The sequence below is a fragment of the Lagopus leucura genome, unplaced genomic scaffold (genome assembly GCF_019238085.1).
Source record: "Lagopus leucura isolate 7727_CA_CO unplaced genomic scaffold, USGS_WTPT01 Super-Scaffold_100002, whole genome shotgun sequence".
Lineage (NCBI taxonomy): Eukaryota > Metazoa > Chordata > Aves > Galliformes > Phasianidae > Lagopus > Lagopus leucura.
The window spans coordinates 87,660,612-87,688,208 of NW_024962263.1; the positions used below are offsets into that span (position 1 = coordinate 87,660,612).

The following is a 27,597-nucleotide window of genomic DNA, read 5'->3' on the forward strand; positions in this document are numbered from 1 at the left end:
GCCACCCTGAACCTTGCCTGACCTTAAAGCCATTACACCTCTTTCCACCTTCCATCATTAGCATTGTGTTGAAGCTGCATCAGGAAGGGACGGGATTCTTTTACCTTACTTCAGTATACGAGGTCCCAGCGCACTCCTTGAATAGCTATTTTAGTTTAACATAAATAGGAATTAAAATTAAATTAGGGGAAAAAAACCAGCAGAACGCACATGCTTGTAACACAGGTTTTGGGTTAAAAAACCCAGCAGAGCACAGGTTCCAGAGTAGGAGTGATTATTTTAATTACAGTAATAAAATATTTAATTGCTGGCAGACTGAGGCAAAATTACCTTCAGTAGAATTAGTAAGATTACATATCGGGTTTTCCTACTCAGAAATCTTTCAGTACACGCGCATGGTATTGTGGACTAAGGGTCACAAATAACACTTCTGCACTACATGGGTTTAAAGATTATTGCTTTTTCTCATGCTCGGTTTCTCCTCGTGTCACTGCAATGAGGGATTTGACTTAATTCCTCTACGTACGTCATTTAGTAGGTAGTTACAAGATAGCAGAAGCATGGATAGAAAGGCAGAACGTTTTACAATGCAGTGGGGCAGCCTGAATACACAAGCAGAACTGGCTGGGAGCATTTCTCATGGCAAAGGGGAAAGAGGCAGCAGAAAGAAACAGAGGTGAGGTTTGGGCCATTTGAGCAAGGCTGTTAAGGCTGTTCAATGACTGATGAAGTCATGCCCAAAGTGGAAGATGATGGGGACTGATCAGTAATTTAAAAGACAGGAATAAGGGATGACAGATGATGCAAGTAGACTTTGAAGCTGTAACTGACACATAAAAAGAACAGTATATGTTAAACATGTCAAAAAGAAAAAGCAGTTGCAGTATTCAAGTGCAGTATCAAAAGGCCCAATGGACAGGTTTTATCTAAAGTAACAGGGAATTACTATTCCATTATGCCAATTTGGTGGTGAGCATTACGCTACTCTTCCTGCAGCACTTACATCTGACTCCAGATGAGTGTCTAATACATCAACTGCACAGCAACAGCCTCTGGAAAGGTCTTCAGCTCCTTTGCCAGCCCCTAGGCTGGGTTCAGATGTGTTTTAGACAGATCCTCATTCTTCCTCAAAGCTCATTTCAAATTCAGCAAGCTTGAATGGTAGCATTCTTTTGTAACAAGAACAGGGAGGCAAATTCATTTACCTGATGGAAGTAAATATTCCACAAGCTCTTATCTAACAAAGAGCTCCAAATACAAACTAAATGGCATCCACAGAGGAGCTGGACTGAAATACTGAGGAGGATGTGCATCCATGAATGCATACAGCACAACTCTGTTTAGTAACACCAAAACTTCACTGATAATACTTTACTAAATTGAAGCACTGAATATCAACAGGAATTTCTAATATAGCAGTCTTTCCTCATGAGTTTAATGGCTTCATTTCATAAAGGGTCAACCTACGAAATACTCTTGCATTATTATCCTTCCCAAAAGAAAAGTGATGCATTAGGCTTACATTTTACCTGTCATTCATGCAGCATAGATAGAAGTCAAACAAAATAAAAAATTTTAGCTGCATTTATGGAAAAGAATAGAATACAGAATAGAAAGAATATCCTGCATTGGAAAGCACCCTTAAGGATCATCCAGTCCACCTCCTGGATCCACACAGGACCACCATAAGAAGAGGAGATGATTTCCCTCCCTCTGCCATGTGTTCTCCCTACTTTTGATGTTTTAGAAGTCATTTTCAGGACTCCCACAGAATCACAGAATGGCCAGGGAGGGACCTCAAGGATCATGAATCTCCAACCCCTGCCACATGCAGGGCCACCAACCTCCCCATTTAATACCAGACCAGGCTGCCCAAGGCCCCATCCAATCTGGCCTTGAACACCTCCAGGGACGGGGCATCCACAGCCTCTCTGGGCAGCCTGTTCCAGCACCTCACCACTCTCTCTGTAAAGAACTTCCCCCTGACATCCTACCTAAATCTCCCCTCCCTCAACTTAAAACCATTTCCCCTTGTCCTGCCAAGGACTCCCAAGGAATACTGGAAAGAGAAAGCAGAATTGTTTGAGCCTCAGAAAGGAGTTAATGTTGGACACTGCTCAGAGGCAGGATATAAAGAGAAGTACAAATGCAGAAGTATGTACTCATAAAATGCAGATGGGAGGAGGGAATTTGATTACGCTCTTCTTCAGCCTAACTGCACATGTTTTACTTGAACTTTGGTCACACTGCGACAATAGTAGAACCTAAGGAGGAGTAGTTAACATCAACAAACCAGGCAACTAATATACTGAGGACTAATCCATAAGGAAAGTCGTATAAAAACTTGCTCAGATTTCTTGTAATCTTATCTTGTCACACTTTTACCACCCCTCACCTAGGTGTAGGTCGTAATGCAATGGCATGAAGCACAGAATGATGTGCTACAAGCCTGACGAGGCGATACCACATCAATCCCGTGCCTCAGACGGGTCATGCTCACAGTTTGTGAATTGCCCAAGCAGCACAGGAAGATTACTGCCTCCTCCTGGGTTTCCAAACCAGAGGACTGGTTACGTAGGTCGTGTCCAAGGCCCACAACATTTGGCGGTTCTCTTTTTGAGCAGGATGATAAGGGCAGCACAGAGCGTGCAAGCCAGATAATTACACAACACAATGCCTCAGGGAAATGACTTCCATCACGTTTCCCATCACGTTTAGGACTTGGAGGCTGACAAGCAGCGCTTTCACATTCGTGACACTGGAGATCAGATGATGGGCAATACAGCCATCAATCCCCAAACAGAGCATAAATGGGGTTAACAGCCATTCTGCCCAAATCTGTTAAGACTGAACTATTTTTAATGCATGTTTCCAGTATCTCTTGCTTACAAGGAATAGGAATGTACTGTTCTACAAGCAACTAGATATCCCAAGCCACTGCCAAAGCAGAAGACTTTAATTCAGCTATGTAACATGCAGCACAATTCAGGTAATGACACACACAGTTTATTAAGCAGTAATAAAGCCCAGCTAGTACATGGAGTTAAATGGGCCCAATTGGATACCAGGAGAAAATTCCAGTGCCTCCTCTGAAGCTGCTAGGAAATCGCTGCAGCATTTATTAGTGTAAGAAATATTCATTTTAGCAGAGTAGGCATGTGTTAATTACAAAATCTTAGTCTTTAAAGGAGAAATAAGCCTGGTCTAAGGAAAATTTGAGTGAGCAAATTGGAAAGAATGGAAACTGTTCTGCCAAAAAGCTATGAAATTACTAAAGGAATAAGTGGAATTGAGGCATTCTCCCATCTCATCCCGAGTTTCAGGGTTTATTGTGTCAACTTCCAGTCACTTATTCACCATCCAGTGTCTCCAAGAGCAGCCTCTTCCATTACCACTGCCTTCTTTAACATGTAAGCATACAGCCAGATCAAAGCCTTCTTGTGACCTTTCACAAATCATGCTGAAGAGCTGCATTTTGCTACACAGGACTTGCTTTCTATAGATTTAATACACATTCTATCACAGACAGAGATTCTACAGTTTATAGGAAGTTTCATCTTTTTCATTCTGAACCAAAAGATGAAGAGACCTTGAGTCATCTTTGCATACAGATGTATCTGCCTTCCCATTGTTTATCACTGATCTCACAAGGAAGATAGCTAAGAACCAGTTCTGACTGAATCTACCTAGGCTTTAACAACTGTGGTCACAGTTCTCCTTAGTTCACTAGTAGATCCTACTGTAATATCATGCATGACATCAACAAAGCTATAAACAACAAAAAAACGAGGTTCAAGGTTCAAACAAGAGTGCAGGAGCTTAATGCAACAGCACCTTTCTGCTTTCTCCATTGCCCCCCTTCAATTCTTTGCTGAGGTTACTGCATGGACATAGGCACCACTAGCCATGCTGTTTCAATTGCAGATTTTTTTGGCTAGCAAGCCTATAATTGCCCAGTCATTCCATTTATTTGTCAAGCTTCATTTCTTTTTTCCAAGTTCTTCTCAGAAGATGGCCACGTTACTTTAAAAGTTATCTAGAATAATGTGAGTATAGCTTTAATGTTAGTATTGGAGAGAAAAGCAATTCAAGTATATCTGGCTGGCCCTCAGAGTAAATAAACATTGGACTGAACATTTCCACCTCTGTGCTGGAGACAAAACATCACTTATTATTCCTTCTCTGATTAAATGCAAAAAGGAGAGTGGTTCTGCTTCAGCATTTGACTGCCTTGCAAAATGATGCATTGTTTGGACTTGTGCCTTTTCAAGAGCCAAATGGTGTCTGTCCAAGGAAATCACTAGCACTGCTCCAGATCTGACAGCAAACTGTACTTATGCTAGAATTACTTGTTCTGCTAGCAAGGGAAGTTTGGTCTGACAGTCTGCTGCTTGCACAGGTACACAGAAAATACCCTACCAGCCTATTATGCTGCTTACACCAAAGGTTTCTCAATCATTTCTCAATTAGCACAAACAAGCACTTCCTCTAAAAGCAGCGGTCTGTTCTTCTTCACCCCCATCCTTATTCCCACCTCTTCCTGCACCACCACACGAGCATCTGTGAAGTGCACCACACAGAGAAAGTGATCTAAGTGCAAAAGCAACTTGATAAACAAGTGTTGTAAAGTCGGGCTGGTTTTAGCCAATTGCACTGATCTGCAGCAAACTACTGAGGACGGGGAGCGAAAACAGCAGCTGGAAGTTTCTTTGGGCCATGTCAAAACTCAAGTGTTCAGCCACAGCAGGAGGATGGAAAGCATCTAAGAGGACATACCTTAAGTTTCTGGCCCAGCTGTACAAATGCACTCAACTACCTGAAGTTCAGCAAGGAGACTGCACCCTCCCACTATCAAATCACGTTGGCCCTTCCTAGAAGTTCAGAATCAAGAACCCTGTGACCTTCCTGAAGCACCGTCATATAACCGAGTTGCAGTTCCTTTGGTGCAAAAGGGCAGCAGCTGAAGTCACACAGTTGCTTAAATGTCTTCTCCCCTGTTTCAGTGTTTATAATGATTTTCAGTACTGCTTTCTTGAGACAGAACTGCATGAACCCTATCAGAAGGAGGAAGCCACACTCGGGACTTTTTTAAATGCAGTCATGCTGCATATTACCTAATAATGGTCCATATGTGAGCAACATTCCTGACACTAAAAATCAACCTCTAATTTTAAAACTGTATTAAACCAGACTAATTTATTTTTTTAATCACTAGAGGTTTGCCAAAGGAAAAAGGTTAAGGCTAACTAGGTGCAATACAAAACCACATGACATATCCTAACGTTGAATCCATCGTTCAGGTAACCAAAGACATTAAATCAGAACAGCATAAGACAGATTGCTTTACAAGGGTATCATGCCCAAGCAATTCTACAGCAGACACTGAACAAACACTTGGAAGAGCAAATGATTCTGACAGCTCTCCTAGCAGTGAAGCTACGTCCCCGACATCCTTGAGGCCCAACAAGAAATCCAGATGAAATAAGAACAAGAGGGGGTGCCACTTCATTTTCAAATAATCATAGAACAGCTGGGGTTGGAAGGGACCTCAAAAGTTCATCCAGTTCCAACCACACTGCCACAGGAAGGCTCGCCAACCACTAAATGGGGCACTACGTTTTGAAATTGTTAACGAATGCTTGCTGCACCTTTTCCTTGCTATGCATGCAAAATACCAAAAATTATCAAACCCTGACATAAACAGGCTTCCAACCCCAACTCTCCCAGAGGGTTTTCCTGACAACTTCTGGTCACAACAACCCCATGCAATGCCACAGGCTTGGGGCAGAGCAGCTGGAAAGCTGTGCAGATGTGGCATTACAGTTTAGTAGACGTGGTGGTGATGGGTTGATGGTTGGGCTAGATGATCTTAGTTGTCTTTTCCAACCTTAATGCTTCTATGATCCTTTCCATACGGTATGGCCTAAACTGGTAGCCTTCTTGCTTCCACCCATTTCCAGCTTACTCAGAAAATGACCAAGGGTAAGATTTTGGCTAATACGCACATGGTGATGCAGTACCAAAGCACGATAAGCTCCCCTGAAGGGAGGAAAGAACAGAAAGATGTGAATGTCCTCATGACACCAAGAACATCATCTCAAGGCAGCCCTTGAGATCACCCAGAGAAGCTGTGGATGCCCCATCCCTGGAGGTGCTCAAGGCCAGGATGGAAGGGGCCATGGGAAGCCTGAGCTGATGGGTGGCAACCAGCCCACAGAAAGGGGGTTGGAACTAAATGATCTTCTGTTCCCTTCAACCTAAGCTGTCCTATGATCCTATTTCCTCATTCTTCACGTTTTGGGGGCCAGTGTGCTTCCCCCAGACTGATTATATTACAAAGAGAAAGACAAAAGCATGGTTTTATGAAGTTGAATGGAAACAATTCTGGGAAGCCATCTTTTTAGAACGGATCCAGAATTTAATGTGAGACAGACTTTAGTGAGTGGATTGGATATTATACTGCTCCCTAAAGGCACAGGCTGTTTGTTACTAATATTAGATCAGATTACATTGTTAAATCACTGCTGCTGCTGTTTTTACTAGGAAACACTTCAGTATTTTTTTTTTAAACTGGGGAGGTAATATTATCTGATTAAACTTATTTGGTTTTACTGCTATTTAAAGAAAAACCAACTTCATTTATGCTTCTATTAGCCTAGAGTTTATTAATAGCGATGCATTAAACAAGTAGATTGCTAAGAAGGCACTGATTTAAATATCAGGAGAGAATCCTGCTGAGTAAGTGGAATATAGAGCAGCTGGGACTGATGATGCTGAGCAGCACCTTCACAGTATGGCCATGTCACAAGCATGACTTACTCATAACAGCTGGATCTCCAAGTAGCAGGATCTCATCCCAAATTAGATAGAGGTTAAAGGCATGATGGCGAGCACTAATAGCCAAGTGCATTCAAACAGCAAAAATAACAATCCAGTCACCACATAAGCATGAAGAACTCATTGGGACTGAGTTCTCCCAGGCCAGTATGTTGAACGTGAGAGTTATCTTCCATCAGACAAGCACTGATTCATTGCCTCTCTCAGTGCGGGCAGTGGACGAAAACAAACATAAGGCAATCATGAGAGAATATCTCCGTATATCCCTAACTGGATTAACTGGAACCAGCTTACCTTCCTGCAGCAGAAAGGACAGTGTCCAACCTGGCATTGCTGGTGGTGCAAGAGTAATCCTAACTATCAGCACGTCTTTGCCACCAGCATTTTTTTGCAAGTTCTTTTCAATCAAGGCTGTCCTCCTGACTGCACGGTGTGGGAAATGAGTTGTAGCAATGCAACCATCTTTGCAAATTGCTCTCCAGAATGAGCAATGCTCTCTAGAATAGGCAGAGACTACTGTTGTGCATGAATATACATCTGTAGAAGTGAGTTAAGGTAGGGTTGGTTAGTTGTATGTGCAATGTTAGATACTCCCTTCAGAGGTTATTGCACGTACAACGAACAGCACAATACTTCCTTTATTTTCCTATACTGGTACCTTACTAATTCACTGCTCTGAGAATTTGCAGGCTGTGCAAACTAGTTTCTTCAGGCTGTAAATGCTTAAGAAACCCAAATACTGCCAGAATATGCATCAGACAATTACAGAAGCTATTCAGTAGATCAAGACAAAAACGAACAGGGCGTGGATCCTCATCAATTGACTTCCTCTCACATATCGTTACCATCTGCAAAGTCTAATTCATGAGAATTATCTCCAATTATCAGTCCCTAAGTGTATTACCATCATTCAATCTCAGAAAACTCAAAGTCAAGCTTTCAAAAGCACCCAGAGAACTTTTCCACCTTTGTTGGAGGGTGAACAAAGCTGGCTAATTTCTACTGAATCTGAGTAAATAAATACTCCTGCAGAGGAAAACCAGGACCACCTCCCAGTGTGAGGATTTCTCACATTGCAGATTTTCCAAAGAGTTGGTAAACAACTAAATATAACTGCTTGTATCATCTTGCACTTCACATTCTCATTTTGTCTTCATGTGAACTCACAGATCAAACTCGTACATTATTACAGCGATAACTTGCTAATTAACAAGCAGTTATTTAGCAACCTGCAGTCTGAGCCAGCACTGATGCATCACGATCTAGACTAGAAACAGTCTGTCTCTCATCAGCGCAGAGAAATTCCTTCCCTCCTGTCTCTATCCAACACCAGCTTTGCATAAGCTCCCTTCAACATGGGATGCTGGAATACTTTGCCCTACATCAAGTATTACAGAGCAAACTGAAAGGTGTTTTAGGAAAAGTTTGTATTTCTTACTTCCATCCAATGATGCCTACCTCCTTCTGATGCAACCACACTGCAATAGGTGCAGTGGGTTACTGCTTCCCAGACACGTAACCTCAAGCCTGCCATGGGTTGGGCGGTGCTAACTGAGGAACACTACAGGTTAGGGCATCAGTTTTATGGAGCAGCACCTTTAGTAACTTTAGGCACCATCAGAGCCTCCCCTTTGAAACACAGGCGATTACAAATAGGATCTGAGAAAGCACACTCCTTTAAAGTGCTGCTGTATCACTTGAACAGAATCCCATTTGATTTTTCAGACCGTCGTAGAATCATTCATGTTGGAAGTTAACCATTCTGGAGTTGACCATCCCAAGCTGATGTTAACTTGACCAGCATGACAGACATGTTTATGTTCACTGCCATAAAGAGCAGCTATTTGATTTAGCTTCTGAATAATTAAAATAAATGTTTTAACTGACCTAGCAGGGATGGATAGCCAATACATTTTAAGAAAGGGATAACAAAGAACAAACATAAAGAATCCTTTCTTAGTAGTAACAATTATGAAAATTAGTAAATCTTAAGCATGCCAGAACACTGTTCTTTCAATAACATGGGTAAATCAATGCCTGGAAGGTTGTGGTTACACAACCACACTGATTTCAGACCACATCGCTAGCATTTGGGAAATAAGTAATTGTTCCAACAAACAGTGTTTTAACATTTAATTTTAAGAAAGTAGGAGAAATAAAAGGGGGAACTGTAAGAAGGGGACAGACTCTTAAGCAGAGTTTGCTGTGATAGGACAAGAGGAAACTGTTTCAAACTACAAGAAGGGAGATTTAGTGGAAGCAGGATCAAGTAGCCTGGGAGAAGTAAAAGGATGCTACTATGCTGTGTAGGGTTGGGGTTAGGAAGGCCAAGTCCCAGCTGGAAACAGGACTTGGCAAGGGGCACAAAGACCAAGAAGTAAAGCTTCTGCAAGTACCAAATTGGAAAGGTATGGATTTGATTGATGGACTGTTCAATGGATGAAGTACAGATTGTGAGATCACACGCAGAGACTGGTGGTCAATGGCTCAGTGTCTGGATGGAGACAAGATTGGTGTCCCTCCAGGGACAGCACTGGGATGAGTGCCCTTCACCAGTGACACTGACAGTGGGAGTCAGTGCACCCCCAGCAGGATGGCACCAAGCTGTGTGGTACAGCTGACACGCTTGAGGGATGGGATGCCATCCAGAAAGACCTAGACAGGCTTGAGCACTGGGCCCAAATGAACCTCATGAGGGTTAACAAAGCCAAGAAACTGCAAAGTCTTGCGCCTGGATCATGGCAACCTCTTCACTATCAGCTGGGAAAGGTAAGGATGGAGCACAGCCCTGCCAAAAAGGACCTGGGGGTACTGGTGGATGGCAAGCTGGACATGAGCCAACCATGTGCCCTCAGAGTCCAGAAAGACAACCACACCATAGGCTGCAGCAAAAGAAGCGCGGCCTGCAGCGTGAAGGAGGTGATCCTGCCCCTCTACTCTGCCTTGGTGAGGCTTCACCTGGTGTACTGTGTCCTGATTCGGAGTCCTCAGTGCAGGAGAAACATGGACCTGTTGGAACGGTCCAGAAGAGCACCACAGAAATAATCCAAGGGATGGAACACCTCTTCTATGAGGTGTTCCTGGAACAGGATGCCCTGTCCTTGGAGATATTAAGGTCAGGCTGGACGGGGCTGTGAGCAACCTGATCTAACTGTAGGTTTCCCTGTTTATTGCAGGGGAATTGAATGAGATGATCTTTAAGGGTCCTTTGCAACTCAAATGATTCTACGAAATATACCTGTTTAATAGACACTTTCTAGGAGAAGGGAATATAGCTCATAAACAACATTGTGGCCAATAGTGTCTTTACACAGTTCAAGCAATAGGATTTACGCAGCTGCTTTATAAGCAGGCACAGAGAAAGCTGGTGGGCACATTTATGATCAGCTTGATATCTACATATTTTGACTTTTAACTAAAAGCAAATGCTATTTTAGTCATGCATTTTGCCAAGTTATACCCCATTAGAACTGGCAAGATAAGATATTTACTGACACGCATACTGCAATAACAAGAGGCTTGGCAGTTGGATGCAATACATAAAGACCTGCTGGAAGGGAAATATTTAGAGCATTCAGACCTCTATCACTTGTGACTTTGCAGAACTATGAAACACTTGGCAAAAGCTTGCCAGAATTTGGCCTTTTTACTTAATTTGGAAATGACTGTCAGTCACTCTCCTTTTACAGGACGCACAGCCTCAGCATCCACGTCACTTCAAGCAGCAGATATCTGGACCACTCTGAAATTTGCAGTTGAGAAGCTTTTATGCTCTGCTGTCTCATCAGCGTAGTCACTAGAGCAGATCTTACAGCTCACAGAGACCTGAAGAGGTAAAAGGAAATGCAACAGTCTAGGTTTAGTCCTGTCACTTTCAGACAGTTTGACTGTGCTCTGACAGCCCATCAGCCTTTTGCAGATGCTTTCTAGCTGCAATATAGGCAGCTGCCTTCTTCCCACTTCAGGGGAAGTTTTACATAGGACACTCTAGAAGCCTATGAGGATGAAGCTGCATTCAGATGGAATCAGATCAAATCCATGGGACCGAGAGCCATCCTCAGATGATCCAAACTTTAAAGCATGTATTTAGCATTCATCAGCACAAACAGGTGAACTTGTGTCCCTTTGAAACCACACAGCAGCACTTTCCAGGGGCAGTGGTTAAGAGGAATCAACATAATGGTTTTCATCAGCTGCACTATAACCATTTATCATGAGCCAGCTGGGCCTGTCACCAGCCAGCCATATGGGCAGGAGGGATGCTAGCCTTAATTAGCTCGAAAATCGTTAGCCTTATGAAGAATTACATGCTCCTCTCAAACAGCAAACCCTGATTGAAAAGCCCCTTTTACAAATATGCTCCATAGCATCTTTTCTTGAATGTTCATCGGTAAGAAAAAATGATACTGTTCTACTGGTTTCTACTGGACCAGGCAGGCTTCTTTGCATGAAAGGAATATCTGAAGCCAGGAAGTCACAGCCAATGTTAGCTTAAGATTCACTCATGTGATTACATCTAGAAAGCGACAGAAGCGCAGGTTTGTTGGCATAGAGAACCTGGAAATGAGAAATTCAGCCTATACAAGCACAACTGATCAGAAAACAAAGCTTATCTAGTGGTTGCTTCTCTGTGCACAGCTAATTGCATACCAGCTAGAGCACCTTCATCAGCCTCAGAGACAGACTGAATTTGCGGTCAGATAGTATCACAGGTATTTCTTAGCTGCATAGAACTGCTTCAGTGCTTGAAGGCACTGAAAGTAGCACATGGGAAAAGCAGGCTGAATAGTGAGGGAAATGCTAGAATTTCAGTACACAATAGTAAGACACCGAAGTGCAACAGCTGACTTGCCAACTTATCCTACTTAGTTATCTAATACACTCAGAAATACATGAGCTCTTTCGTTCAGAAGTGCATCAAGAATAGCAAAGCCCTACTTAGAGAAGTCTTTAAGATAAGTCTGCCAGGCACCTAAATTAATAGGTTAATTTCTATTTTCAAAATCAACTTGGTGGTGATCGTACAGGAGACGACAACTGCCCACAGGTAAGGAATAGCAGCAATCTGAGCAAGGAGCATCACTAATCACATGCAGAGGTCACAAAGTATGACGTGAGCACAGGTGCACCTCTAGTTGAGGCTGCTAGGTATTTCTGACAAGGTGCATTTTAAAAAGGGAAGCTTTATTTCTGTGACACAGATGAAACAAACCATGGGCTTACATCTGCGGGGAAAAAAAACAGTCAATAGTCCAAGAACAGTGTGATGAACTGAAGCCAAAGTCAGTTTCTTGGATGAAAACTGTGTAATGCTACCTATTCTCTTCAGACTATTTATTTAAAGAACTGTTCCACTTTTAACTGAATACTTTCTCTTATCAGTTTATTCTGGTACAAGATAGCAGCTTGGCTTCCAACCCAGTTCCCATGAAAATAGCTAACACAGGATTCCTTTCTCCAGCACGAGAACCAGCAAAATGCTTTTATAATACGAAGTTGAGATGAAACAGAATATTTTCCCTGAATTATTTCACTGCTTTGAGCCAGTCTACTCATTGCTTACAAGGTGTTTGTAGACAAAAGCTTGTCAGAATTAAGAAGCTAATCATGCAAGTTAAGGAACAATTTTAAGCGTCCTTATAATATATGCTTGGCCAAGTCCTTGCTTTGGTGCCCAAAGAGGAAACAGATGTTACCATGATACAGTGATGTACTTAATTTTAAGTACAGAAAATGTGACACCTACTGAACCATATGGCTATTAAAGGTGGGCATCAAACAAAAAAAGCACATGAGTGAATGAATGTGCTTTGAGCAACTAGCAGAGACCATAGTACAGCCTGGGTTGGAAGGGATGTCAAAGTTCATCCAGTTCTAACCCCACGTTACAGGCAAGGACACCTTTTACTAGAACAAGTTGCCCCAAACTCCCTGTGTAGCCTGGCCTTGAACACTTCTAGGGATGGGGCATCCACAGCTTCCCTGGGTAACCTGTTCCAGTGCCTCATCACCCTCACAGTGAAGAATTTTTTCTACTCTAAACGTTTCCTAATGCCATTAGACCCCATCCTACCCAGATCAGACTGCAGTGACATGAATTTTGCCTAGAGCTTCTAAAAAGCCTGCTGGAAGTGCTTTGGTGTTTTTGGATGGTCTGTCCCAGGCTGTTGGGTTACAGTTAGACTTCTATAATCGATTCCAGGTTACAAGAATTAGCTGAATTTGGTCACTTGAGGTCTTTCAGGAAGAATCCTATTGTAAAACACAGGAAGGTTTCACTGAGCTAGTGAAACAAGTTTCACATGCTTTATTAATAAGCCATACTACATATGGAGCATGCCCTCATCAAGGCTCTGGCAGAAACAATAACCAAGTAGATATAACACCAAGACTTAGTGAACATTATACCAACTTCCATATCTTTTTCTAGGTGTCACATAGCTAAGAATTTAAACTTAATTTAGTCACCGTACAATAAAATACTTTACTTTTGTCCTACTGTACTTCTGGAGGTAAAGATTACTTCACACAACTAATGGCATCTCAGAGTAAAACAGCAGTCATCCTGAACACTTCAGTGCAAAAAGCCAGTGTTACACTTAGACATGAGCCAAGTAGAAAAAGGGAAAGAAATGGAAGAACAAGAGCCTGAAGACATGACTAAAAGTCTGAAGGGCACAAAAACATTCCACTCATTTAAATCAAGTAAGACTTTTTGTAGGATACAAATGCAAAAGCTGTTGAAAAGACAGTATTACTGTCACCTCTCCTTTGAAGAAAAGATTGGCTTAAACTGTGTCCAGGAGGATTACAGCATATTCTCCATGTGCCATTTGTAACAGAAGTGTTATTATTCATCGCAAGAAAGACAGAGCAGGTTCACTCCTTCCTTACCACGCTCAGTGACAACTTCCTTGTGGCTCTACAAGATGAAGTTGCTCCTTGCAATCTTTGTACATCTAGTTGTAAAGACAGCTGCCAAGCACAGTCACACATATATGCACATGTCTAGGTGCTCGTCTTGATACTTAACACAAGAATAGCTCAGTTCTTGTAGCTTGTGAATAAGTACAGTTAGTACACAGCTAACAGACATCGTAAAGTTGATGAAAGTTACTGGTCAGCACACGGAGGAATTTGACATTTTCCACGTTAGCCACTTGCCAAAGTGAGGGAAGCCTCGGGGTGAAAGATTTCATGGTGGTTGAAGCTTATTTTAACAAAAAGTAGCTTGTTTTCCTGGACTGTTTTATTCTGTCAGCTTTGCTAAGAACTCTGCTTAGTCATTTTAGTTTTCCAATTACAGTACTGGCTTATGTAATAAGCTAATGTGTTTACTGTTTGGAAATCACCTGCCAGATTTTTGGGAGGACTAAAATTTGATTATAAAGCAATGGGTAGTTACACATAATATATATTTAAGTGGCCTGGGCCTTCAGAGCCTAAATTGATTTGATATCACTTAATGTTGCTTTGTATAGCAGCCAAAATTTAATAGAGAAAACAGGGGCATCACTTCCCTGTTATCTCCTTGAAGTGAAATGCATTTGTTATCCTGCATTATTGTAATAAGGTTCTGCTCTTCCAGAAGCAAATTTTAAAGTCGGACTTCCTTCCTTTATAAAGATGTTTCTGGATAAATAAGCAGGCAGACCGTTGACCAGTGGAGTTCTCCTGAAAAACATAAGTCATCACAAACTATAACAACCTACCTTGAAAAAATAAATTTAAAAGAAACTTTAAGCCAGAAAATACATTTCCAAGTTGCAGTTCCACATTAGACAGAGAAAGTGTTAATGTATTAGAACATGCTACCCAAGGAAACAGTGGAACCCTGGGGGGTTTTCAAGAAACATGCAGGCATGGCACTGAGGGACATGGTTTAGTGGGCATAGTGGTGAGGGGTTGATGGATAAACTAGATGATCCTGCTAGTCTTTTCCACTCTTAATGGTTCTGTGACATTACCACCCTTAGCTTGTATTCTGGTTTTTAGTCAATGGCAGTAGAAACTAAGCTAATATAATTAGGATTGAGAGTTAAGGCTAAGTTACTCATTTATGAGGAAAAAAATAAGTAATACTCCCAGCATGTACACTCCACTGGTGACCTTAAAGTAAATTCTGCAAGAGAATTCCTGTTGCATCTGTGAAGTTCTTCCAAATTTACATGCTGTGGTTTGCTCTTACTGCAGATAAGTGAGTCTTGGCTCACCTTCCTCTGGGGGAACTAGACAGTACGTCCTTGTCTTACCACTCATACACAAAGTCTGGAGAAACAAAACGAATATAAAGCATGACACTCTACTGATGAAGGAACACTTGTCCTATAATAAGCTTCAGTCAGGCTGGAACCTTCACTCACAGGGAACACAATATTTTTGCTAATATCAGCAGCTTTCAAAAAACAGAACTGAAATTGAGCACAAACAAGTTTCACAGATCCAGTACAACATGTTGATTTCTGCTGAAGGGTGCCCTCATCACAGCCAGAGACAGTGCTTTACCCAGGGCAGACGCTGGGTAACCCAACCAGCCAGGTAACAGCTCAAGTTTACTGATCCCAGATTTCCTCGTTGTATGGAGAATAACCTGAACACACATGTGCTTTCTGCCCTGTTTAATAAAACATGATCAGATCAAGAAGTTGGCAAAGCAAAGGAACTACACTTCATTTGGTCGTAGCCAGCAGGCCGAGCAGTTGAGAAGCACGGGCACAACACTGTTCCAAACAAATCTCTGACAACCTTCAGTTCATCTTTTTTTTTCTTACTACAACATTCATGGCCTTCATTGTGCTCAACCTCAGAAGCAATACTGTATGTGCAAGCAGAAAGTAAGATAAATGCACCCCTTCATTTTTTGCTTCATCTTGTCAATGCAGTTCTTCATAGGCCTTAATCTTTTGCCATGCTGGGCATTTTCAGGAACAGCTCCTGCACTGTTGCTGATTGAGATGAGGAGTTACTCTGTAGATGAACCATAGAATCCAAGATTCAAACAGAGGGGAGGATTTGCACAGCACCAGACTCCTCTCCCACTTGAGTCATTTAATTTCAACAAACTCCAGATATAGTAATGTCTGTTCATTAAAGTGATCACTAATTCAAGTCTAGCAACTAGCACAAGTTCAACAATATCTTCAGTACAGTTTTGTATGCAGTAGCTCCACCAAGGTACAATCCCTTAAGTAGATAGCTCTCCGTATTCTGTCTATATCATTTGTCTTGGCCATCTCACTCTCCCTCAAGATGTTCTAAAAGCCACTGATCCAGGATGTGTCAGCTTTGAAATATTATTTAATTACTGGTGGCAGAGACGAAGCTCATTCTCTGCTCAGCTCCGGGAAGCTAACGTCAGCTGCTCACGTCTAGAAGGAAGAGCACACTTCATTCATCATAACTGGGTTGAGCCTAAAACCAATTAAAAGTCAATTTGACAACTATCTGTGACAAGCTGGCAAAAAGGCTGGTCAAGTTCAGGCAAAGTTGTCCTCTAGCATCTTCTGGAGAATCCTCCAGCTTCCCTTTGAGCTTGTAAAGATGCAGAGGGACAGAAGTTGCTCTGCCATTACATCCACCACTGAGCTGTGACACAACCCAGCCTCTGGATGGCCAAAAGCTGAATGAAAGAAACACGCACATTAATTACCCAGTTACAACAGCCACATGGAAGAGAAATGCAGAGGTTAAAAATCCAGGAACCATGGATTGTTTTCCACTTGCTGGTTACTCTAATTACTGAAGCTTTCAGTGGTGTAAGATACCAGACTGGAGCAGATTTCTCCCACTAGAAGCAGCTGTGACTACCATTGGGTATGATTAAGCTGATTTCAGTGGTGTTGGCAGTAGTACACTGACAGTCATCCTTTGAATCCCATTAGATTGGAAACAGTGACACCAGTCTGTCACACTGAATGCATCTTCCCCACGCAGTGAGTGGAACTGTTCACACAGTAGATCAGAAAAGCTACTCAGACTTACAGGTAGGCCCTTCCAGCTTAGAGAGTCCACGCTTAACATGCTTAGAAGTGCTGGAAATACAGATCTACCATTGAACAACACGCTTACATATACATACAACTTGAGATTTATTCACTGGTCTTTAAGCCTTCTCTTTACATCTCCCCATTCTTCCCTGGGAAATTGGAACAGTAACAGCATTGCAATAAGCTTAAACCCTCCAGGATGCAAAAAACACTTAGTTGTAGTCTTGGTTGCTCACGAACAGAGTTTGTTCTAGGAGGCCAACAAGCTCATGAAGAGTTCTGAACTTGTGCTTTATCACGTAGGGTGGAGCTGAGAAGTTTCCAGCTTTGGATTCCTGGTTGGCTTCCAGACTATTCAAATGGTTATAAAAACTTCAGTTTATCAAAAGCTAAAAACTGGCCAGCATTTCTAGAGTCATCTGAAAACATCTATAGCAGAGATAGTTATTTCATTCCTACACCAACAGTGAGCAAGAAAATGAAGCACAATAAGGGCACTTACATAACCATACTAGGAAAGAACTAGAAGAGATGCTGGACAGTCAAAACAGAAATAAGGAGCAAGTTTTTATTTGATATTTGTCACTTGGCATGTTTCCTCTCATTTTCCAAGCTGCAGATGGATATGCAATATTAATGAACCAAACTCTGCCACTGGAGATAAACAGTGGTGTTGTTTTCATTTATGCAGTGCTTTCACCCTGACCACACTAATTTAAACAGAGGGAAAGCTCCTAGAACATGAAAGATCCATGCAGGTCATCAGGGACACACGAATTACCAAAATTCTAGTAGGCAGAATGAAGTTGCAATCCACAATCAAGGCAGTTTATTGTCAGTTAGGTTAAGGATCCTTTGAGATATTTAGAAATACCTCCAGACTCCTTCCAGAGCCACCCAGACAATGAGCCTGTTGACCAAACGCTTCCGAAAGAGGCTGAAGTTCAGGGAACAGTGTGGCTATTATTGCACCAATGTTAAATTTAGGCATTAATTACAATTAGTTACTCAGTAACCAGCCTTCACACAAAACTGGAACTGATTTCTTTAGGAAGTGTTAATTTAGGAGCATAGTTGATGGAAAAAAAGAAAGCTGCTAAGCATAGCTCAGGGAAATGCTATGCAGTGTTGGGCAGCTGGAACAAGCTGAAGGTTTGTGGCATGATGAACCACTGGTTCAGCAGTTTGCTGTTAAGGCAGCTTATTTTTCACACTAAATATATCTTCTCTATCACTTGCACAGAGGTAAGGAGCTAAAAAAGTAATCTGTTTGAGGAGAACAGAGGTAAGTTTATATTGTACATCATAGCATTAAGGTCTTCCCCAACCTTTATGATTGTGGTTCCCCAGTCATTAAATTACAGTTTTAGAAAACATAGTAGCAATTACATCAAGATGTGAGCAGGCTAATGACATTTCCCCCCCCATTTCTCTATTTCTTCATTTTCCTATCCTTCTCTCATTTATCTCAGGATAGTTAATAGCAATTGGATACACCACGCTTTGTTAGTACATTCAACTCACAGCTACCCAATTTGCCTTGTTTTGCATTGCTTTCATACTGGTTCCCCCTAGTTTCATCACTGCTTAATTTTTACTGTTTATCAGATTTGTTCAACTTGTGGCTTTGCACAGCTCCTGCTGTTATAGGATATTGAGGATAGTAAATTGAATACACTTATTGTTTAATCTTGCTGCATTCCCTGGGTTATTGCAGTGGATGAGTCCAACTGCAAGGCCCTGCAGATCAGGGAAACTCCTCACACAGAGGGAATAAAGGAAACTCACCTTCCTCACAACTCAAAGAGCAGGATGAGACACTGAAGCATTCCTCCTATGATGAAAGACTGAGAGCTGGGACTGCTTATCCTGGAGAAGAGAAGGCTTAGGGAGAAATCAGTGTCCATACATACCTGAAGGGAGGCCACAAAGAGGACAGAGCCCAACTCTTGGCAGGTTTGCCTGGTGCCAGGCAAAGAGGCAATGGGCACAAACTGGAACACAGGAGGTTCACTCTGACCATCAGGAAGCACTTCTGTACTGCACTGAGTACTGGCTGCCTAAAGAGCATCCACCATACAGCTGCATACTGAGATTTTTGAACAGACCACATCTGGATGAACACTAACTGGCGAGGCAATATGAAAGCAAAGCAGCAAGATGGGCAGCTCAAGCAGCACTAACTGTAGGAGTAGGAAGGGTACAGGTAACTGTCAGGTCTTTTTTAGCTCATTGAAGGCATTAAGTGTTTTGACTTCAGCTGTGACAACCAACACGTACAACAGCCTGAGCCACACATTGGAAACAATCAGGTAACTCCTGCACCAAGAAGCCTAAGCCTTCTTTCTCTGTGCAGAGATGCTAAGCAGAACAAGAGCCAAGAAAGAGGGCAAGAACAAATCCACATCAAGAGACTCCCACAAATAAGTTTCAGACAGCAAACAGGACATGTGCATTGGATATGTTAGCAGTGAAACTAATTGCACATTTGTTTTGGGTTATTTTATTTTGAACCTTTGGGAATTAGCTGGCTGGCCACACTACTCCAAGGAGCAATAGTTCAAACTGCCAAATCACTCCTGTGGGAGTACCTAGAGCCAGACTGCACAGTCCAGTGTACTTGCCCAGATATTCCCCTTGTGAAAGGGGAGGAGGATTTTTACCCTACATGCATGCCTTCTCCCACCTCACAAAAAGAAAAAACCAAAAAACAAATAACACCACACAACCTCAAATCTGTTACCTGGAAGCAAAGATTCAGGACTGAGCCTTCTTTAATGTTCTTTTCCTCCCATCTCTAGCCCCAGATGATCATAGGTAAGTTGTAGGTTAAACAGCATTCAGACCGAGTTTATTCTCAAAGACTGCTTATTGCATGTAAGTGATGACAGGAAATGTTCTGCAGGCAACACTTGCTGGGTTAAGCCACCAATTTCTGGATGCAGTCCAGGAAGAGCGATCATATATTCAAGGACAGAATGCAGAAGATAAGCATGACATGCTTTTGTCAAAGAGCATTTTGGGTTCAGCCCCCAGTTAGATCATTTATTTATCTGGCACTAAAGGGTGATAATGGCTTGTTTTCAAGTCTCCAAAATAAATGAACTATACTTCAAGCAGAAGTAGTGCAGGCCAGCCAGCAGAGGAGAGAAAAACATGCAGGGTCAGCATAACACTGGTTTCAGTTTCAGCTATGAAAACATTAGAGCTCTCATTTAAAACAAGATGAGGAAGCTAGTTCTCTCTCTGCTCTAAGATTACCAGTTTTGCCCTCCCTGCAACACTGACAGTACTCACTTCAGACATCACTTATTCAGACAACCTGGGGTCATGCTTTCCTGTATCTGTTGTTGTTTACAAACAACTAACATTTTTAAGAGCATTTTCACCCTGCTCTTCAGGGCCAAGAAGTTTTATCTGCCTCCTCCTGTCTGCCTCACTACAGGAGCAGTGAGGAAAGGCCAATTTCAGTTCTGCAACGAGCACAGGTCTCACTCTACTGCAGACCCCAAGTCAGTCAGTCCTCAGTGCAAGGGAAACAGAGAGTCAAGCCAGCTGAAGTTATACCCTTGAAGGATGGAAGTCTTGGAAAGCAACTCTCCAGCTTTAATTGCATTTTTAGAGTTTCATTACTTGCCTACATTGTGGAGACAATCTTCCCATAACCATACACTGAAATTCATGCTTGAGTAAGCCACATGCCAGTGAGAGCTAACCTAAGGTCAGAAGCAGCTCCCATGCCAAACCAAATTATTACCAAATGAGAGCCTCGTGTCCCACAGCTTGCCAGGATCCCTTGCCAAAAGTTTGATGAGAAAACCTGGCTGCTTACCCTGAGTTGTTACAATGCAGTATGCCAGTTAAAAGTCTAATTGACTTTACAGCACTTGGAAATACCAACACTAAGGGGCTTTAGTTAAGCTCCCATGTGCCAGTTTCCCTAAGATGGCAGTTCACAGCACACAAACCACCTGGTGACTGTCACGCTCTGCACCACTGCTGGATGCCTGCAGATCAGCTTTTAACTTGAGACACATTCTGTCTCCTGTAACTGTCAGAGGTCTACATTTAATAGCAATAACTCAGCTTTTTAATGCTGAGTACTTTGTTCCACCCAGAAGAGCGAGCTATCATATAGAAGCAAAACAAAGCCACTTTATTCAGGATATCAGCAACTATTCAGTACTAAGATACAAGAGACAGCAGCCCTAGCTGGAGGATGCAATATTCTCCACCACCTGAAGTTTTGGGTGGTTGCTAAACATACTCTGAGCAGGGCTGTGACCCAAATGCACGATGTGTGGGTAGCTGATAAGCTGCAGACTGCAGAACAGTCATCTGACCAGCAGCAGCTTACTTTCTGCAAGCACAAAGTCTTCAGCTCACAACACAGACCTCTACAGCTTAACACCGCCTCCTTCCAGCCTCGGTTTGGGGCTGTCCAGGGCAATCCATATGGAAGGCAGTTCTCAGAGGGAAGCACCAGTGATGTGTCAAGCTCCACACATGGTGTCACTCATCCTGGCAACAGACATCCTGCTTCAATTCATTGGCAGCTGGGCCAGAATCATTTCTATTTTGTGCCTCTTCTTGGTGAGTTATATACACTGCTCTGCTAGGAAATTTACTGGATTTGTTAAAACAGTTTACTAGGCAGGAGTAACACTGCTTAAGAGTACTGTTTCAAACACTGTTTAGTGCTTATGTACTAAGCAAAACGTTGCACTCTGGATCACCATTTCTCCATGGAAGTGGTTTAGTAAGTCTGCCTACATGTTGCATGTGGAAGAACTGGGAGCTGTAGCACAATTATCAGTTTCAGCCTTCTCTAATGGAAAGAGCAGTACAGAATGCTATGCCACTGTCAGAATAGATCTGATTAATCTTATGCCTATAGATGGAATTGGTCACAGCATGGGATCTTGTACAACAGACCCCTGCAAGACCACATGCAGCACAGTGCTGTTTCTCATGCTACCAGTTACTCTGCAAGCTGCTAAAGCTTCCCCCTCCACCACTCAACAGCCTCACCACATCCACAGCAGTGTTCTCGGCTGATCAGCTGGGAAGTCCCACTTCAACCCAAGTTGCTGTGCCTCCTTTCCACACGCTTCTTACACCAACCATCCAGTTAGAGTGAGTCTGAACTGCAAGTGAAGCTTTTTTTTTTTTCTGTCTGAAGCATGACAACACCACTGCGTGTGCACTGTTGCTCAACACACATTGCCTGATAATTTGATGCAAGGATTCCAGGGTGGCTTTGAAATAGCAGAAGAGGTACAGACTGTTAGCTAAGCTCAAAAAACTGCCAGCTGCAGGTCCTTGTGATGAGAGATGTGAAGGATCTCACTGCTTCCACACAGCATGCAAGTAGAGGGGCAGCAATACATTCAGAAAACCAGCTTCAAAATCCAGGAATTGCAGCACGAGGTCATGTTCAACTAGGAATACCAGTAGTATATAATAGGCAGGATTTAAAGCTCAATCTAGACAAAAAAAATAATAATAATCAAGGACTAGTGCTTAAAAGCTGGCTATTGCTCAGTGCCTGCTGAAGGTACTGGTTGTCAGCTGGCAGGTCAGCTCAGCAGTCAGCTCCCACCTAAGCATTTAACAAGATGCCTCTCAAAGCAACAACATGTTTTCTAAGCTGCTCCACTGGCAACACACTTTAATATCAAGTTTTTTTTTTCGCCTCCCCCTCCAATCAGTTTCCCTAGTGAAATGCTACCTAATGTTTGTATTCTCACAGCTTTTAGGAATGACCCATTTAAAAAAGTTCATACTGAGGTAGAGCCTACACATTCCAGCCTCAGCAGACAAGCAGAGCCATATTAAATTACCAAGCCCTAACTTTCTAGCTGTCAGTGAAGCCAAGACTGAAGTGAGTTTAAAGGTAATTAACCTCTGAGATCACAGCCCTACAAGATGGGTCCAAACTCAGCTTTCTCTAAGCTCCTCAGAGCCTGAACAAGAATAAAGGCAGTAGCCTATATGAAGAGCTTTCCGGGGCAACACACATTCACCCTGGTGTACATTTACACCAATGAAGGACATGTGCAAAAGAGATCCTCCCATACACCACTGCACTGCTTTAAGTTGACAAGTGTGAAGTGTACACCAAGCGATTAAGAACATCTCAGCTCTGTGTTCTGCACTGCAGTGCAAGCAGCCCCCACAGCATCCAGACAAGATCACAGCAGCAGATAGTGCTCATTCCTCTCTCAAAGACCAACTCTCAAGAAGCAGCAGGCTTCTGCAGGAGTTCACACATTACGCAAGAGGGTTATCTCCAGAAGCATACGCTTTCAGTTATACTGGAAATGTCTCAGCTATATATATTTGAGCAAGGAAAGGATGACAGTTTTTGCAGTGAGACATGAGCCAGCTCATGTAAATTGGTCTCCACTGTTACAGTAGAAATAGATGTTCCACAGATCCCATTCATCACTGAAGTCAAACCTGGCATTAAGGACAGTTCTCATGAGAAAGTAACTATCTCGCTGATAGAGAAATAAAGCTCTCACAAGACAACAGATGCCACTACCTCTTACAGACAAGCTCACAGATAGTTTCAGACACTTTTAAGTGACTACAGGATGCAGCTTCAGCAGCTTAAGGTACTGTTACCTTGTGGCAAAAAAGAAAAGCCAAACACTTCTGGAAGTGTTTACAGACAGAGTGCCAACTAAATACCTTTATCTCTTATCTGAAACCACTTTCCCTTATTTAGGAGGGGAACATTTAGGCCTGTTGAACATTTCACCAACTCAGTACAATCATTAAACAAACCAAACAAGGAAGACCTTATCTTTTGCAATAATGTTGTGGGGGGAAAAGAAAAAAAAACAAAACAACACACACAAGCTCTGCAGGTCCTGCATTTAAACAGCAGAAGTGTCAGAGCAATCACATCAGCAACCACTCCTGCCAAGCATTTACTGAAAAGCTCAAGCTCTACAGGCAAGCAGCAAGTATTCACCAGTGCTTTCTTTGACCTCAAGCACCAGCTCGAGCCATGTTTCATTAAATATTTTAGTAGCACTGTCTGAACCAAGGCAGCAAAACATGACGCGGATCACACTGGAGCATTTTTTTTTTTAACAGAGCAGCAAGGATACACACTGTAACACTGATTTCTCCTTCTGAATTCTCAGAACACTGCAGTTATCCTTCTGTGCTCCCCACTTTCAGTGCTGCCTACCATTGCAGCTTCACATCATGCAATAGGAGGAGAAATTACCTCTTCTGTCCAATAGACAACATCCTGTAATGTTTTTTCTAGCCCTTCTCATTTGCCATTAGCTGCAGTAGCCAACACCAGCAATGTTAACTCATACTGCATCCTGGAGTCCTGGCTAGGTATTTTCTTGACCCTTCCTTTTCTTCCTCCATTTAAGAAGACCACAGGATGCCAACTTTAACAGGACCTACTACAATGGAACACTGTCCCAAAGGGAGAGTAATTTTCCAAGTCAAAAGCAGTTCCTACACCTGCTAGATGTGCTAAATGCAAGCATCTCAGAGCTAAAAGTCACTGGTAACGTGATCTTAAAGAAAGCTACTCCTTTCAGGGGAGATTTCTAAGAGTTAAGTGCTAAATCGTTTCTTCCTCCCTCCACCATATCAAACTAGGTGAGGTGAGACTCCCTTGTTCTATGGCACACACCATGATCAGGTTACAGATTAAACATGGAATTATTCAGATGGCAGACTAGTTAAGTTTAATAGCCCAGAAAACTAAACAGACTTCCATTTTCAGCCCCTTTGTCAAGACCTTTTCCAGCAAAACCCCAGAGAGAAACCCACCTTTCTCACCCCATCCTCACCTCATTAGGACTCAGTGCTCTACCCCAGAAACACCACGAGCCCCTCCAACCCCTCCCTCAATCTACCACCCACTGCTCATCCCCAACCAGCCAGAGTTCACCCCTTCTCCACCTCCAACCCCATTTCTCCATCACCCCAAAGCTCCCCAACCCTTTCACACCTTCAAAACCTCACACATCCCATAATTCCTCATTCCCTCTTCATCCTGACAGCATCTCATTCATCCCAAAGCTTCTTAACCTTTCTGTCACACACATTTATCCTACAGTTTCACAGCCCCACACTTCCCTCTCCCTAGATCTCACTAACCTTTCCCATCTTTACAGTCCCACATCTCCCTCACCTCCCAGCTCCCCAACCCTTCCCACCCTCACATCTGTCACCCTAGATCTCCTCAACCCTTCATGGTTCTGTGTCTTTCACCCCCTGCATTCCTCACCTTCCCAACTCAAATCTCTCACCCCAGACCACACCTCTCATCTCTAGGATTCCATATTTCATTCACCCATAGTACTACATCTCCCACATCTTAAGTCTCCCTAACCCTCCTTGACTCCTATCTCCCTCATCCTAAATCATCACACAGCAGCTTCTCATCCTTCTTCACCCTCATGGTACCATACTTCCCTCTTCCTAGACTCTCACACTTTTTTCACCTTTGCAATTGTGTACAGGAGATGCACCTCCCCCATCCCATATCCCCCAACCCCTCCTGACCTTCATGATTCCTATCTCTGCCACCTCAAATCCTCGCTCTGCCTTCTTCACCTTCACAACACTTCATCCCTCTTCCTGCAGCTCATCAACTCTTCCTTACTTTCATGATCCCATACACCCCTACATCCTACATCACAACTCTCCAGCTCTTCATCTCTGTAGTTCCATGGCTTTATGACTCCAAATCCTCAACCTGTATCCATGACCTTCACAGCCTCACATCTTCCCGACCCTCCATGGCCCCATTTCTTTCATCCCCATTCCTTACTCCATATTCATCACTTTCCCAACCCCACATCCTCCTCACCCCAATCTCCCCAACTTTTCCTCACCTTCATGGTTCCATATCTGTCATCCCAGTCCCTCACTTCACCTTCTTCACCTCCACAGCCCTACATCTCCCTCACCCTGTGCATTCTTAACCCTTCCCAACACCTTCACAGCGCCTTATCTCCCTCATGCAAAATCCTCACCCCACAGCTCCCCAGTCCTTCCTCACCTTCTCATCCCCTCACTCAACTTCTCACTCCATGCTCTTTACAGCTCTTAATCTCTCACCCTAGATCTCCATAACCCTTCCTCACCTTCATGGCTCCATCTGACTCACCCAGATGACTTCACTCCACCTTCACAGCCCTACATCTCCCTCAGCCCAGATCTCACCAACCCCTCCTGACCTTCATGGTCCCATATCCCCCTTCACCCCACACCTTCTTAGCCCTCCAGATCTCTCACCCATCCCCACCTCCACATCCTCCCCATCTCTTCAAATCCTCACATCTCCTTCATCACCTTCACAACCTCCCCAGCTCACAGAATCAGAAAACGGCCAGGATTGGAAGGGACCTCAAGGATCATAAAGCTCCAACCCTCCCCGCCACAGGCAGGGCCACCAACCATTTAATACTAGACCAGGCTGCCCAGGGCCCCATCCAACCTGGCCTTGAACACCTCCAGGGATGGGGCATCCACAATCTCCGGGCAGCCTGTTCCAGCACCTCACTACTCTCTCTGTAAAGAGCTCCCCCTGACATCCAACCTAAATTTCCCTCCCTCGACTTAAAACCATTTCCCCTTGTCCTGCTGTTACATACCCTTTCAAAGAGTTGATTCTCCTCATCTTTTTTGTTTGTATGCCCCCTTTAGGTATTGAAAGGCTGCAATGAGGTCACCCTGCAGCCTTCTTTTCTCCAGGCTGAAGCCCATCTCCTGTCTCATAGGGGAGGTGCTCCAGTCCCCGATCATCTTTGTGGCTCTCCTCTGGACCCCTTCCAACAGCTCCCTGTCTTTTTTGTACTGGGAGCTCCACACCCGGGCACAGCACTCCAGATGGGGCCTCACAAGAGAAGAGCAGAGGGGGACAATCACCTCCCTGTCCCTCCTGGCCACCCCTCTTCTGATGGAGCCCAGGATACCATTTGCTTTCCAAGCTGCAAGTGCACACTGCTGGCTCATGTTAAGCTTTCCACCCATCAGACCTTCATCTTCACCATCCCCATCATCTCCTTTCCCCACAGCTCCGCTCCCCTCCCCACCTCCAGGGTCCTCCACCTCCCTCAGCTGAAATCCTCACCCCCGACACCCCATCCCTAAGCCTCCCTAGCCCTTCCACACCTTCACGGCTCTCGGTATCTCAGCCACCCCAACACCCCGCTCCACCTTCCCCACCTTCACAATCCTACACCTCTCTCACCCTGCCCAACCTTCCCTCACCTTCACGCTCCCCTCTCTCCCCCCCTCATTCCCACACAGCCCCAATCCCTCACTCTCCCCTCCCCCCCCACCTCCCGCTTACCTGCCCCCGGGTCTCCCCCTGCACCCGGGTCCTGCTCCGTGCGACGGGGGAGGCTGTGACGGTACCGAGAGGTACCCGCGGCGGCCGGCGGGAGGGGTGGGGGGGAAGGAGGAGGGAGGGGTGAGCACACTCACGGCGGCACAAGCGCGGCGAGCGACACCGGGCACCAGCGGCCGCTTTATACCGGGCTCCTCGGAAACCCGCTCCCGCTTCCGCTTCCGCCCCCTTCACGCCCCCACCCCTGCACTTGGGGGGTCATGAATATGCAATAAGGAGGGCGTGGCCAAAGGGCGCCAGGGTCGGGGGGGCGTTGCTATGGCGACGGGCGGGCGGGCTACGGGGGCGCCCGGCGTCCCCTCTCAGGTGCGGGGGGTCGTTACCTCCTGAGGGAGGTGCGGCAGCAGGTGTACTGGCGTTTGTGCTGCGCTGAGG

At 43.9% G+C, this 27,597-nt stretch overlaps 1 protein-coding gene across 5 annotated transcripts in view; it reads right to left on the bottom strand.

Annotated features, from left to right (window-relative positions):
- The window catches only part of SLC45A4 (solute carrier family 45 member 4), a 65,626-nt gene extending 38,343 nt beyond the window's left edge, over positions 1-27,283 (bottom strand). For 3 of the 5 annotated variants that reach the window (XM_042868637.1, XM_042868636.1, XM_042868633.1), the window contains exon 1: positions 27,166-27,283. The gene's annotated coding sequence lies outside the window, so the exon portion shown is untranslated. Of the gene's footprint in view, positions 1-1,003; positions 1,078-19,566; positions 19,788-27,165 lie in introns of those variants that run through there. The other 2 variants (XM_042868635.1, XM_042868634.1) reach the window with 2 other exon arrangements.
- Positions 27,284-27,597: the final 314 nt, after the last annotated feature.